Consider the following 12,967-nt stretch of genomic DNA (forward strand, 5'->3'; position numbering starts at 1 on the left):
CCTAGCAAAGGCACATCGGGCTAACAGTCCCTACAATTTTGCCAAGTTTCGTGGAAATCCATTCAGCCGTTCGAGCTAAAAGTGAGGCCAACCGCCCTATGGAAATTAACATGGGAAAAACGCGTTTTGGGACCCCCCTTTTTTCTTGGCCCCCCCTTGACAAACCCCCCCCAAATTTTTAAGGGCTGCTCAGAAACAAAATGTGCCATTTTCCTGAAAATTTCAGCCGATTCCGTCCACAAACGCCAAAGTTATTAGACATAGAATTTTCAAAAGTTCCATAGAGAATTAATCCTAACTATATATACCTACTGGCGAGACGCCAGTAGGTAATATATATATATATGTATATATATATATATATATATATATATATATATATATATATATATATATATATATATATATATATATATATTACAACATTGTATCCCATAGAAGACCAAGTATTCCATAGAAGACCAAAAAAGCCGCCACTCCACCCACTCGAGTTTTTGGTGAGACACACTTAATTTATTCTTGAATCAATTAACAGCCTATTCACAGCATAAACCAACGCGTTTCGGTAGCTCCCCACTACCTTGATCACGGTTGCTCAAACACTGTTTGCTGGTTGTGATTTAAAATCGGGAGTTCCCGCCCACATTCGTCACATGATAACATCCATATGTGCTATACTATTAGAATTCTGGGATATGTAGTTCTGGTACATTTCATACACATATAATCCATTTCTTTTATATGAGTGTCTACAATTTTACACTTATACTCCCTTTCTCCTTTAAAACATGATGTAATGATGTTTTAAACCACATTTTTCGTTCTAGGCATTTATAGCAAGCTGGAAATACTTTTCTGAATTCATATGCTCTGCAGTTATTAAATGCTTATCACCCTTAGCTGTTCAAGTAATCTAATGATTTAGGTATAGGATGAAAGAAAGGAGTGGTAGGGGGAAAGAAAGAAAGAGCAGGTAATTTTTACCAATTACTATCTCTACTTCCCTTTTGGAGCCCTCAAGTGGGCTGACATTAATTGTTCACAACTTCAAACTTCTTATTTTTTACATTTCATGGATTAGTGCATGATGCTATTTATTCACGTTATTATGTCTATTTCTTTAAGCCCATCGGCGGGTTTCCTTTATCTTATATCCCAGATTTATTTTAGTGTTTATCACCAGATAAACCTTATGTTGTGTGGGTATAGGGAAAAAGAGTTTTTCGGAGATTTTCTCGAGAAGTTCAAATTATTTTGTCTTTTATATGTGTACATACAATTCTTCCGACTGGTTGAGCCCAAGTGGGGTCATCGTCCGAAAGTTCAAAATATGCCGTGACTCCTTTTGGCGTAATAGTTTTTCACGGTGTCCCCCTCTTTCTGAAAGCGACATGGTTTCCAATCCTAGGAATTTTAACAATTTCCAGTTCCAGTTGTGATTTGTTTCCATATGCTTGGCCACTGCATTTCCTCTGTCCTTGTTTATGGTGGCCCGCACATGCTCCAGGATTCGCTTTTTCAGTTCACAGATTGTACTTCCTATATAACGAAGTTGACAGGGACATTCAATCATATAGATGGTATATTGACTTTTGCAGGTTATCAGGTCCCTTATTTTCCAGGCCTTTTGATTTGCCATAGTTACTTCTTTAGTTGGTTTTGCTATTTCGCATACTTTGCAGTTGTAGCATTTGGTGAATCCAGTAGTATTTAACCATGTTGTCTTTTTCATTTTGTTGACAAAGTGGCTGTGTATTAGTTGATCCTTTAAGTTTTTTGTTCTCCTATATGTCACTACTGGGTGATCACCCATTTTCTGGCCAATTGCTGGATCAAGTTTTAGAATTCGCCAATTCTTTTTCAAGATTTTAATTATTTGTTTTGATTCTTTACTGTAATCCAGTATCAGTCTGATTGGTTGGTATATATATATATATATATATATATATTAGCTACTGGCGGTCGCCAGTAGGTAGTTATAGTTAGGATTTTTTTCAATGCAAAATCTCAACATTCTATCGTGAATAACTTTGGCGCCGCTTGACAAATCTGCCTGAAAATTTCCTCAAATTTGCCTCGCGGAGCTCCGGTCCTTCCTTGAAAGTTTGGGGGGATTCGTCAAGCAGGGGCCGAGATAAAAGGGGGGTCCCAAAACGTGTTTTCTCCATGTTAATTTCCATAGGGCGGTCAAACTCACTTTTTGCCCGAACGGCTGAATGGATTTCCACCAAACTTGGCAAAATTGTAGGGACTGGTAGCCCGATGTGCCTTTGCTATGTCTCAAGATATGTGCTCCAGTGGATTTTGAGTAATTTAGGTTAAAAAAAATATACATATCTATGTACGCGCACCGGGGAGCGCAGCGGGCGCGACACGCGAGGTGCGCACGGAAAGCTGATTGGCTCTCGGGTGTCTGTAAACATTCGAAACAGTCCGGACCGGCCGCCCGCCATCTTGTCTCTTGGTAGGATAGAGACACAAGAGGTTGAAAAAAAAAGGGGGAAATGACCATAAGGGGGCAGGGTAGACCCCCCCCCTGATCCCCTAGGTTTGATGTGGGGGCTATAAAAGGGCCCCGCGGTGCAAAATAATTTTTTTTTTGATTTGCGCGGGGGGAGCGCCCGGTACGCGCACCGGGGAGCGGACCGGGGAGCGGCCCTTGGGGAAAGAAGAATGACAGAGTTTTTAAAAAATGTAGCCTTTTTTTTATAAATTGGAGGTAGCTCTAAAAAGAACTGTTTTTTCTTCTTTTTGTTGTTTTATATTTTTTTGGTGTTTTTGGAACATTTTGTACTTTTTTTGGCTTTTATGAACTATTTTATATTTTTTCTGTTATTTTTATGGGGAGAAACGAAAAAACAGGGAATTAAAAATGGCTCAACTGGAGCAAAAAAAAAAAAAAAAAAAAAATTAGGGTTTTTTTGGGGCATTTGTGGTTGTCCCCAGCAAGGACGATGAGCTTTATGCTCAGTTCACCATCGGAGATGGTCTTACCACAATGAATACATGTTATTCGGAAATCCGCGAACCGTGGCTGAATGCAAGGGATCGTCTCCCTTGCCTCTGGTCCCGATGGAGTGGGTTGCTTTCTTTTGGAGGTGGTGCTTGAAGATTGGGGAGGGTTACTGGCCAGTTCCCTCATCTCTGCAGCAGAATAGTTGATCGGATGCCTGCGCTGCATGTGGCGAATCATAGTGTTGTTTCCAAAAGTGTATTTTTTATTAGGGGTCCCACTTGAAAGTTCCATGCCACAGATTAGGCAAGTCACCTTGGCCGCATTGACTTTTTTCTTGCCCTCTGGGATCGAAAAAAACTCCTATACAATGTGTGGTCTTGGCTGGTATGGGGTATTGTGTTCTTGCAGCCACCTTCTCCTCCCCTCCTCCTCCTCCTCTTGTTGACCACCAATGTAATCTTGTGGTGGTCCTCTTGGTGGTTGTGGTGGTGGTGGTGGTGGTGGTGGTGGTGCAGATGCTCCAGCTGCTGCTGCTACTGTAGCCATTTCAAAGTACAAAATATACCTCAAAGATTGCAAAACAGGTCTTCCTAAGTCAAAGGACAAAGTCAGAATAAGGAAAAAAGGTGGGGTCTTTCATCATTTGGAGAAAAAAAAAGGCCTGAACCAATGAGAAGTGTTATTTTCAGGTCACAAGACCAGGGATTTCATCATTATGAAACCAAAACTGTTCTGCACCAATAAAAAGTGTTATTTTCAGGTCACATGTCGCGTCGCGTAAGCGCGTCGGATGTTTACGTTGCGCGATAGTATTTGCTCGAGTGCTTCCGGGTGCGCTAACGCCGTGCGTATCACGTGGACGCGGCTACGCGATACGTCACGATGATGTTTTCGTTTACGGCAATAGCGCTAACGGGACGCTCTCCGGAGCGCGCCCTGGGGCGCTTCAAAAGACTACGCTTTCCGGGGCGCTCACCGGGGCGCGCCCCGGGAGCGCTCCAGGGTAAAAAAAAAATATATATATGTATATACATTAAAAAAAGTGTTTTAAATACAAATAAAATATAGGATTCATTCATTTTCAAAAATATTACATTTCATAGCTATAGACATTTGCTATTTACAACATTTTGAAATTTAGAGAAAAAAACATAGGTTTGGGGCCTTATATATAGTTAGGAATTAGCAATTAAAAAACCTATGAAATTCACTGAAAAAACCATAGGTTGAATTAAAACACTTTTTGAACCAAACTGTGGCCTGGATATCGTTCTTGTGGGAAAGATAGAAGAACGACTGTTGAGTGGATACGGGGGAGTGGCGATCCCGTCCCGGCCCGCCACTGCTAGCGGCCATCAGAGCTTTTTCGTCGAAGTAAGGTGGATATATATATATATATATATATATATATATATATATATATATATATATATATATATATATATATATATATATATATATATATATATATATATATATATATAAATATATTCTGGGAGCTCCACATTGGTTCAAACCATACATAGAAAAAACCAAGACAAGGGACATAACAACATTATGTGTTTAAAAAAACAATTATATCCAATCATACTGTACAACAAACAGATATATCAGGACATTAAACACAGGTAACTCAAGATAACTATTTCAAATTATAATTCAGATTGTCATATAGCTTTAACACTTATTAAATCCTTTTTTTTAAAAAAAGGTGAAGCCGAATATAGATAGAGTTCCACCAAGTTCCACTTTCTAACCTACATATATTTCAACATTTCCATGGACATCATAATCTCCTTCAGCCTCAAATGATGCAACAACACTGTTGCACTCATATCTACCGAAAGTTTGAAAAACCTACCGATCTTGCAATCTGTGCGATGAGCTAAGCCCTAAAGCTGTCAACCACCGAATGCTGATCAGCCACATCAAGGTAAACAGATTAAAAACTGAGATACTCACATGTGGAAACTTACCCAACAAACCCCCTCCCCATCTGGCCTTCAGAACTCAGTCTACCCAAATCATTTCAACCCAGGTGAGGAATTTGGGAGTGGTTATGGGTCCTAAATTTTGCCTTTGTGGCACACCTCAGTCAAGTTTTCAAATGAACATTCTATATCATGTGATCTAACCTCACAATTTTTCTTACCTAGACTTCCCTAAGAGATTACAAGCCACGCAAGGCCTTGGTGCTTTTGATCTTGGTTATGCCAGCAGTTTTGAAGCTCCCATCTATATACTTTAGAGCTACCATAGAGTCCAGAATGCGGCAGAATGATGACTCCTGAACTTACAGAGACGCTTGCCTAGTTGCCTTTATATTGCTGTAATAGCCAATGCCATTTGTTTGACCATGCCAACCACAGACATGCAGGCAACACCAGCGAATCCTGACCTCTTTATCTTTTATCTATAATTTATCTGCTCTACTTAAAGATGCACAAGTAATCTAATCAGTGTCGAGGAGTGTACATTTTTTTGTATCTTTTTGGAAAGGAACTAGTTATTTTCTTAAGAGAACGTTGAACACTTGCAATGATCCCACAGTTTTGGTTTGCTATTGTTTGCTATTGGTGCTCCTATGTAAAACCCTAAAAAAGCCTCGATAAATTGGATGGAAATAGCATATGTTCACAGAACAAGGGTTAGTCTTGTGACTTGCAGATTGCAGAAGTACTCTTGGATGGGGGCAGATTTACCACTTTTTGGAACTTGCAAACATAGGTAGGAGTAGGCAGGGCCGGACTGGCCATAGCGGGCACCGGGCGTTTCCCCGGTAGGCTGCTAGGGTGGGGGCCGGTTTTAGGCCCCTGGGGGGGGGGCGTTTTTGTTACCGGGGATCAGCAATATCGCCCCGGGTAACAAAATCGGCCAAAACCGGCCCTCGCAAACTGCTCGGCTGCACTCCCCCTCATTTAAGGGGGGGAACCTGAGTAGTTTGCCAAGGCCGGTTTCTGTTCCCAGTCCAGCCCTGGGAGTAGGCTTAGAAAGCTGCACTAGTCTCAAATTTTCAGACATACTTCTGGCAGTCAACACGTAAAAGGTGATGGAATGAATGTTTTCAAATAGTCTAACCAGTGACAATTGCTCTGGGTAGTATTCCAACACACTGTTTTTCACATACTATGCCACACCAGAAAGATGCCACCCTAATGTAACTCAGTACTGACCATATTCCTCAGGTAACCAGTCCATCCTGAAACTTGGTAATCTAATCCCTCCACCCTGCAGCCCACTGCTTTTCTAGTTGGCAAATTTGATATTTTCACACCTGAAGCTACTTCTCTGCAGCTATATGCTTTGTGTATGGTTGGAGTATGCCTGTGGCCATCACACACTACAGCCAATGCTTCCATCATAGGACATATTACAAACCGACCACCCTTCCAACTATGCACTCAACATGGCATCTTACAGAGCTCTAAGTGGGCCAGGTTCATCTAGGTCTCAGACCCTATAGTATTTAAAAATGGAGATTGAAACGAGCCCTTATCAGCCCTACATTCATGTCCTTAACTTTAGTGTCAAAAACACATTGATTTCTAAACCATGAAAGTAAAAACCATAAAGGTAATCCATGTCAGTGAGTTATTTCCTGTTTATATTTCAGACTGTATTTAATAGTGTATTCTCTAAGAGGGTTAGCTATTTCTAAGATGTTGTGTTTCTGTATTTTTTGTCATCTAGCATACTACTCTTGTATAGAGCATAATTCGAACCTCCTCCAGGTTTTGATTATAAATGGCCACAATGGAGAGCTCTGGAGATGAGGGTGAAGGCAGTGTGAGTTTCTAACTGCCCCTTACAGTGGGCCAAAAAGGTGTTCGGAATGCATCTTATCCTTGGCCTCTCTGGAGAGCGCACAGAGCAATTATCACATATTGCAATTGCTATTGTGATTCTGTGTAAATGTGTGTGAAGGAGATATCCAGATGTCAAAATACTGACAAGGTGAAAGTAAAAGAAAACACAGTGATTACAAGTGAGCTGGTGTGTGGTGTATTTAGGCGTGGTTAAGTTAAAGAGATGTCAGGAAGTGCATTCAGGGGCGGACTGGCCATAGCGGGCACCGGGAAATCCCCCGGTGCGCCGCACGAGTGGGGGCCGGTTTTGGACCCCTGGGGGCCATTTTTGTTACAGGGGCGCTTTTGCAGCATAGATGCAAAATCGGCCCTGTACCAAAATCGGCCGAAAACCGGCCCGGCAAAGATCTTGGCGGCCCCTCCAACTCCCCCCCCCACCCCCCCCCCCCCCGAGTTAGGAGGGGGGCCGGCCGAGTACTTAGCCAGGGCCGGTTGTGGTTCCCAGTCCGGCCCTGAGTGCATTCAGGAGAGATTCACAAGGGGGTGTGAAAGAGGAAAGAGATGAAGTGCAAGAGATGCAGTAGAAGGAGATGTGCAGAGAAGAAGGATGCACATGTCTAATATAGAGTGAACATAAGGTGAGTGACTGACACTCTCTAAAGACCACTAACCCTTCCACAGGCCTCAGTAATATTTAATTCACAGTCTCACAATTTCAGAATTGAAATATTTCCAGTGTTAATTATTTACAACAAAATCTTTATTGTTACTTGTTAATTTTTAAAGGCTAACAACCTTTGACAATGCCAATAGTCCTGGCGGATTTTAGGTGTATGTCAGATGTTGTGTTACATTTCTGTATGTAATAACAGAAAGCTTAGAGAGAAACCAAACTACCGGTTGTGTGGCACACAATGGAAATCATAGAAATGTAGCTACATTGTTTATGCCACACCCTTAATTACATAGGTCATAGACACCCCACATTTTTCATTACTCTTGAAGCCCTTGATTATTTTTCACTATCAGAATGCTTTACAGCTTCAATAGGGACATGAAGTGAAGTGCTGTTTATAAGCTGCATTCAATACAATGATTTGCAAATGTTCTTCACACTGTGTAGTGGAGAGTAAAACAATAGAAAGACTATTAAGTAGACTGCATGCATTCATTGAAAGTCTTTATTTTCCTATTCTTACTTACATGTTAAGTCATCCAAATTAGGTATGTTAGTTTTACATAGCACTAGGCTATGTGATTTACTTTCTAGTTTATAGCTCTTGTAGGATTTTTTATTTTCTTTACAGTTCATAATGCAGATTAGCTCATGTAATTTACAATGCATAACCCTTCTAAAGCCAGCTAGTTTAGTTTACTGCTCACAGCCCCTAGACTAAACACTTGGAGGCATATTTACTAGGAAACTGTCAGTTTGCAGAGTTAAGCTAAGAAGGCTAACGCCACACTGTGACAGTTTACAAATGCAGGGATACACCGTATTCATAAGAATATAGTGTACCCCTGCCTTTTCCTTAGCGCTGGTGTGAAATATAGCTGCCTAGCGCCAACCCAGACACTCTTACACCATTGTGCAAGGGTGTCTGTGTAGCAGGGAAAGATTATTTATGTGCAGGAAGGTGTCTCGTCCTGCACATAAACAATCAATGGCGTTTTGCTACTACTATGTGTGCTGCACAATACTGCTGCGCTCTGCTCATAAAAACCGTCTGGTTATTCCTAGATTTTGGAGGGCAAGATAGGGAGGGAGAGCCTTTGCTGAGGTGGCACCTAAGCTTTAGAACACTCTCAATGCATCTCTTGTCTGGAAGCCCACCTTCCATTCCTTAAGGCTTTGAAGACCTGGGTTTTTGCCCTGTAATGTCTTTCTGGTATAGGGATGATGTTCTCGCTCCCTGGTAGACTAACCACTTCAGCGCCTCTATGCCCTCGGGCATTTGCTCGCGCTTTATACGTCGCCCAATCAAAACCAATCAAATCATACAGCACACATAGAAACAGCAAAAACAAGGAGAAATAAAGCATTTCTCCTCATTTTGCCATGCTAAGACCAGGTTTTCCCTAGTTTTAATTCTGGTGCTGCCCCATATTTACACCAACCTTGTAAATATGGGCCAGCATCAAAATCAATGGCTATTGCTGTAGAACGCCCACTGCAATACCCATTGCTCAGCCCTTTCATGCAAAATATAGTGTGAAAAAGTACCTTATTCACAAGGCGGTTTTAAGGCATGTTAAGTTGCTTAACACTGCCTTGTGACAAAGGTGTAGACCCTATCGCCACAGAAAAGTCAGAAAAAGTGACGTTCCTACAGCAATAGGGGCTTGTAAATATGCCCCTTAGTTTGTAATACATATAATTTACCAGGGCTCGAGTCGGGGTACCACGCGGGTGGATGGCGCCCCCCCCCCACTTCTTTTTTTACGACTTGTGCCCTGTAATTTACCGACTAGCTCAGTTACTCAAAAGCTCATAAAGTAGCAAGTCTATATCTGCTGGTTTACAGTTCATTGTACACGTAGAGTAGCTCAGCTCGTTTTCAGCTCCTTGACTAACTCAGTTAGGTTACACAGCACTTTGTGCACCAAGTCTTCCTCAGTTAGAGTCCATGGTGTACTTAGCGTATTTCTATTATTTTGCAGTTCATAGCCCTATTAGAGTGGTCAGTACATAGTTCATAGTGCACTTAGACTAACTCAGTTAATTTAAACTTCATAGCATCATGGACTAGTTCTGTTTACACTTCAAACCTCTGTGTCTCGCTCAGTTACTTTAAAAGTTCATAGAGAACTTAAATTATGCCTTGGTTTATAGTGCATACCAATAAACCTCCTAGCTGTTTGATTGCAGTTCATAGTTCACTTGTATTATGTCTGTAATTTTACAAGTCATTGCCATCCTCCATTCGCCGCGGTCATTAACAAGGTCCATCGCTGGAGCTCGGCCGCCCGCACCAGACAGATGCGGCCCATCCTCTCAGTGGTTTGGAGCCACATGCTGCTCACCCGAGCACCTCGCGAACAGCTCCTGACAAGGAAAAAAGGTGGAGTCCAGCATGCCGGGGTGGAAAACCCCCCCTTCCTCCCCACACGCCCCCCTCCCCCGCTCCCCCATCCCAGCGATGCCCCCTGCCACCACCCTGCCGAGTTGCCTCCACGCCGCGACGGGATCCCCCCACTACCCAGGCCCCATCCCCCCTCCCATTCCCATCCCCCCGGCCCTCCCCACCCCCAAGCCCCCAACTCGGCCCTGCACCCCCCCCCCATGCCCCAGACCCCCTGCCGCATCCCGGCTTCCCTCCCCGTTGCCGCCAACCCCCCTGGCCTGCCACTTCCCTCCACGCCCCCACTCCCCCGCCTCCCCCCCACTACCCCACCCAACCCACCCACTCAGCGCCGGCCCACCCCTCCCCCTCGCCGCTCCTCCACCTCCGCACCCCTCCCCACCAATCCCCCCAGCCTGATATTCCCCCCTGCCTGGCCCCCCACCACCCCTCCCCTGCCGCCCCGCCCCGGCGACGACCGCCTGCTCGGTCCCACCATGCCCCCTCCATCCTCCGACGCCGAGGAACTCCAGTCCAGCTCCATGTCCTTAATCAATAGAGGGGAGCCCGCCCCCGTGTCCCCATCACCCCCGACAGCAGCCCACTCTGCTCTTCGCGCTGCGGCACCGCTCCCCCTCCTGCGTCCCGCCCCCCCACAGCCCCAGCACCACCCCCCGCCCCCAGGCCCCCTGCCCCACTCCCCACATCCCCCACTGGCGCCACTACCTGGGCCCCTGTATCTGCCCCCACCCCACCAGGCCCTCCCAACTCTACCACCACCTCGCGGGCTGCCCCCCCCCCACCCCCTCCACGAATGCCAGCGCCCGCTTCCTCCCTCTCTGCCCGGCCCTCCCAGCACCTCTCCGCGCCTTCGGACGCGGCGCTGCCTCCTCGCGCCGCCCCTCGCTCCTCCGCCCCCCTCCCGGCTCGCAGAGCCGGCCGCGGTGGCTCACACGCCACTACAGCTGCAGCGGCGCCGTTGGCAGCGCGCCACTGCGACCTTACCTGGAGGTCGGGCCGCACCATGTCCTTGCTCAACAGCCGCAATGCCTCGGCCACCCTGGGGTCATCACACGCCACCATATCCCCGGAAAACCACCGCACTGGACCGCAATACTTTACACTTAGCACCCGGTCGCAACTAATAACGGTCACACTTAAGCACCAACCCGTACCCGGTCACAATGAATAAATGGCCCAACAAATAAACATCAATTTTTGTAGGGACCACCCGGCGGGGGACAGGGCGGAGGGAGGAGGGGAGCCAGAGCTTTGGGCAAAGGCACGTACGCCGGTTAGGATCGAGCGGATGGAGCCCTGGCTAGCGGCATATCCGCAGCGGAGGATGCTGGGGTGCTGCGTCGTGGTTTTCGGGAGGGGTTTCGGCTGGGCTATGAGGGCCCCCGGATTGCTCGCTGGGCAGACAATCTGAAGTCGGTGAACGCGCAGAAGGGCATTGTGAGAGAGAAACTGTTCAAAGAGGTCAGGGAAGGTAGGATGGCGGGCCCCTTCACGGAGCCGCCGATGCCGGCTTTGATCATCTCCCCCATCGGGGTGGTGCCCAAGAAAGAGGAGGGGCACTTCCGGATGATGGCCGGAGGGGGAGTCGGTCAATGCCTACATTTCGGCGGAGTTGGCGTCGGTGATTTACTCGTCGGTGGACGTGGCGCGGAGGCTCATCTCAGCGGCGGGGAGGGGCGCGCTGATGGCAAAATGTGATGTCAAGTCGGCTTTCCGACTCCTTCCGGTCCACCCGGTGGATCACCAGCTATTGGGGATTCAGTTCGAGGGTCTCATATTTGTGGACAAGGCGCTGCCGATGGGGTGCTCCATTTCGTGTGCGCTATTTGAGCGTTTCAGTTCATTACTGCAGTGTGTTTTTTCCAGGCGCACAGGCTCGTAGTCAGTGACACACTACCTGGATGACTTTTTCCTGGTGGGGCGGCCCGGAGCGGCGGACTGCCAGCGGCAGCTGGACGGTTTGGCCGGGTTGATGGGGGACTTCGGGGTTCCCCTGGTGCCAGAGAAGACGTGCGGTCCCAGTACGGTGTTGTCCTTTCTCAGTATCGAGCTCGACTCGGTCGCCATTGAAGCACGCCTACCGGAAGACAAGAGGTCAGGGATGCTAGTTTTGGTGGACAGAATGTTGGCAAAAAGGAAGGTGACGGTGAGGGAGGTGCAGGTGCTGTTGGCACATTTGAATTTTGCTTGTCGCGTGGTGCGGGCGGGCCGAACGTTTTGCCGGAGTTTGGGTTTGGCGTTGTCCAGTTTGACCTTGCCTCATCACTATGTGCGCCTCTCGGCGGGGATGAAGGAGGATCTGCGCATGTGGCGGGCGTTCCTGGAACAGTTCAATGGAGTACCCATGGCGCCGGGGGAGGACTGGGAGTGGGACGTCACCATGTACTCTGATGCGGCGGCGGTTTCGGTCTGTACTGCAATGGCAAATGGTGTGCGGAGCAGTGGCCGGCGCCCTGGCAAGCAGGAGGGCGGAGCATTGCGTTTTTGGAGTTGTTCCCGTTGGTGGTGGCGGTCACGGTGTGGTCGGGGGCACTGGCGCACAAGCGTGTGTTGTTTCGGGTAGACAACATGGCCGTCGTGCAAGTGGTGAACAGGCAGTCGGCCCGGGACCCACAGGTGCTGAATTTGATGAGGGTGTTTGTTTTGCGTTGCTTAGAGAATGACATCCTGTTTCAGGCGCGCCACGTTCCAGGAGTGGACAATGACATTGCGGATGCTTTGTCTCGTTCACAGTGGGAGAGGTTCCATGGGCTAGCCACGGCGGCAGAGGAGGTCAGGACGCCGGTGCCGGAGGAACTGTGGTGGGTGGGCAAGGCCGGGTACGTGGAAGGCGTACGAGCAGGCATGGGAGGAATTCCTGCAGTCCGGCGCGGTAAGGCGAGGGTCCCGGTGGCTGCACGAGGAACAGGTGGTAAGGTTCATGTTGGCGCTCATGGATAAAGGGCTGTCGCGGGTGACGATTGCAGGCAAGTTGTCGGCGGTGGTGTTCATGGGAAAGTTGTGGTGGGGTTATTCTCCGTCGGCGGGGGAATTGGGGACCCGGCTGCTGGAGGGGTGCAAAGGTGCGGTTGCAACGTCCCATCACGGCGGAGTTGATGGCGCGCTCCTGGCGGTGTGCAGGG

The sequence above is a fragment of the Lissotriton vulgaris genome, chromosome 1_1 (genome assembly GCF_964263255.1).
Source record: "Lissotriton vulgaris chromosome 1_1, aLisVul1.2, whole genome shotgun sequence".
Taxonomy (NCBI): domain Eukaryota; kingdom Metazoa; phylum Chordata; class Amphibia; order Caudata; family Salamandridae; genus Lissotriton; species Lissotriton vulgaris.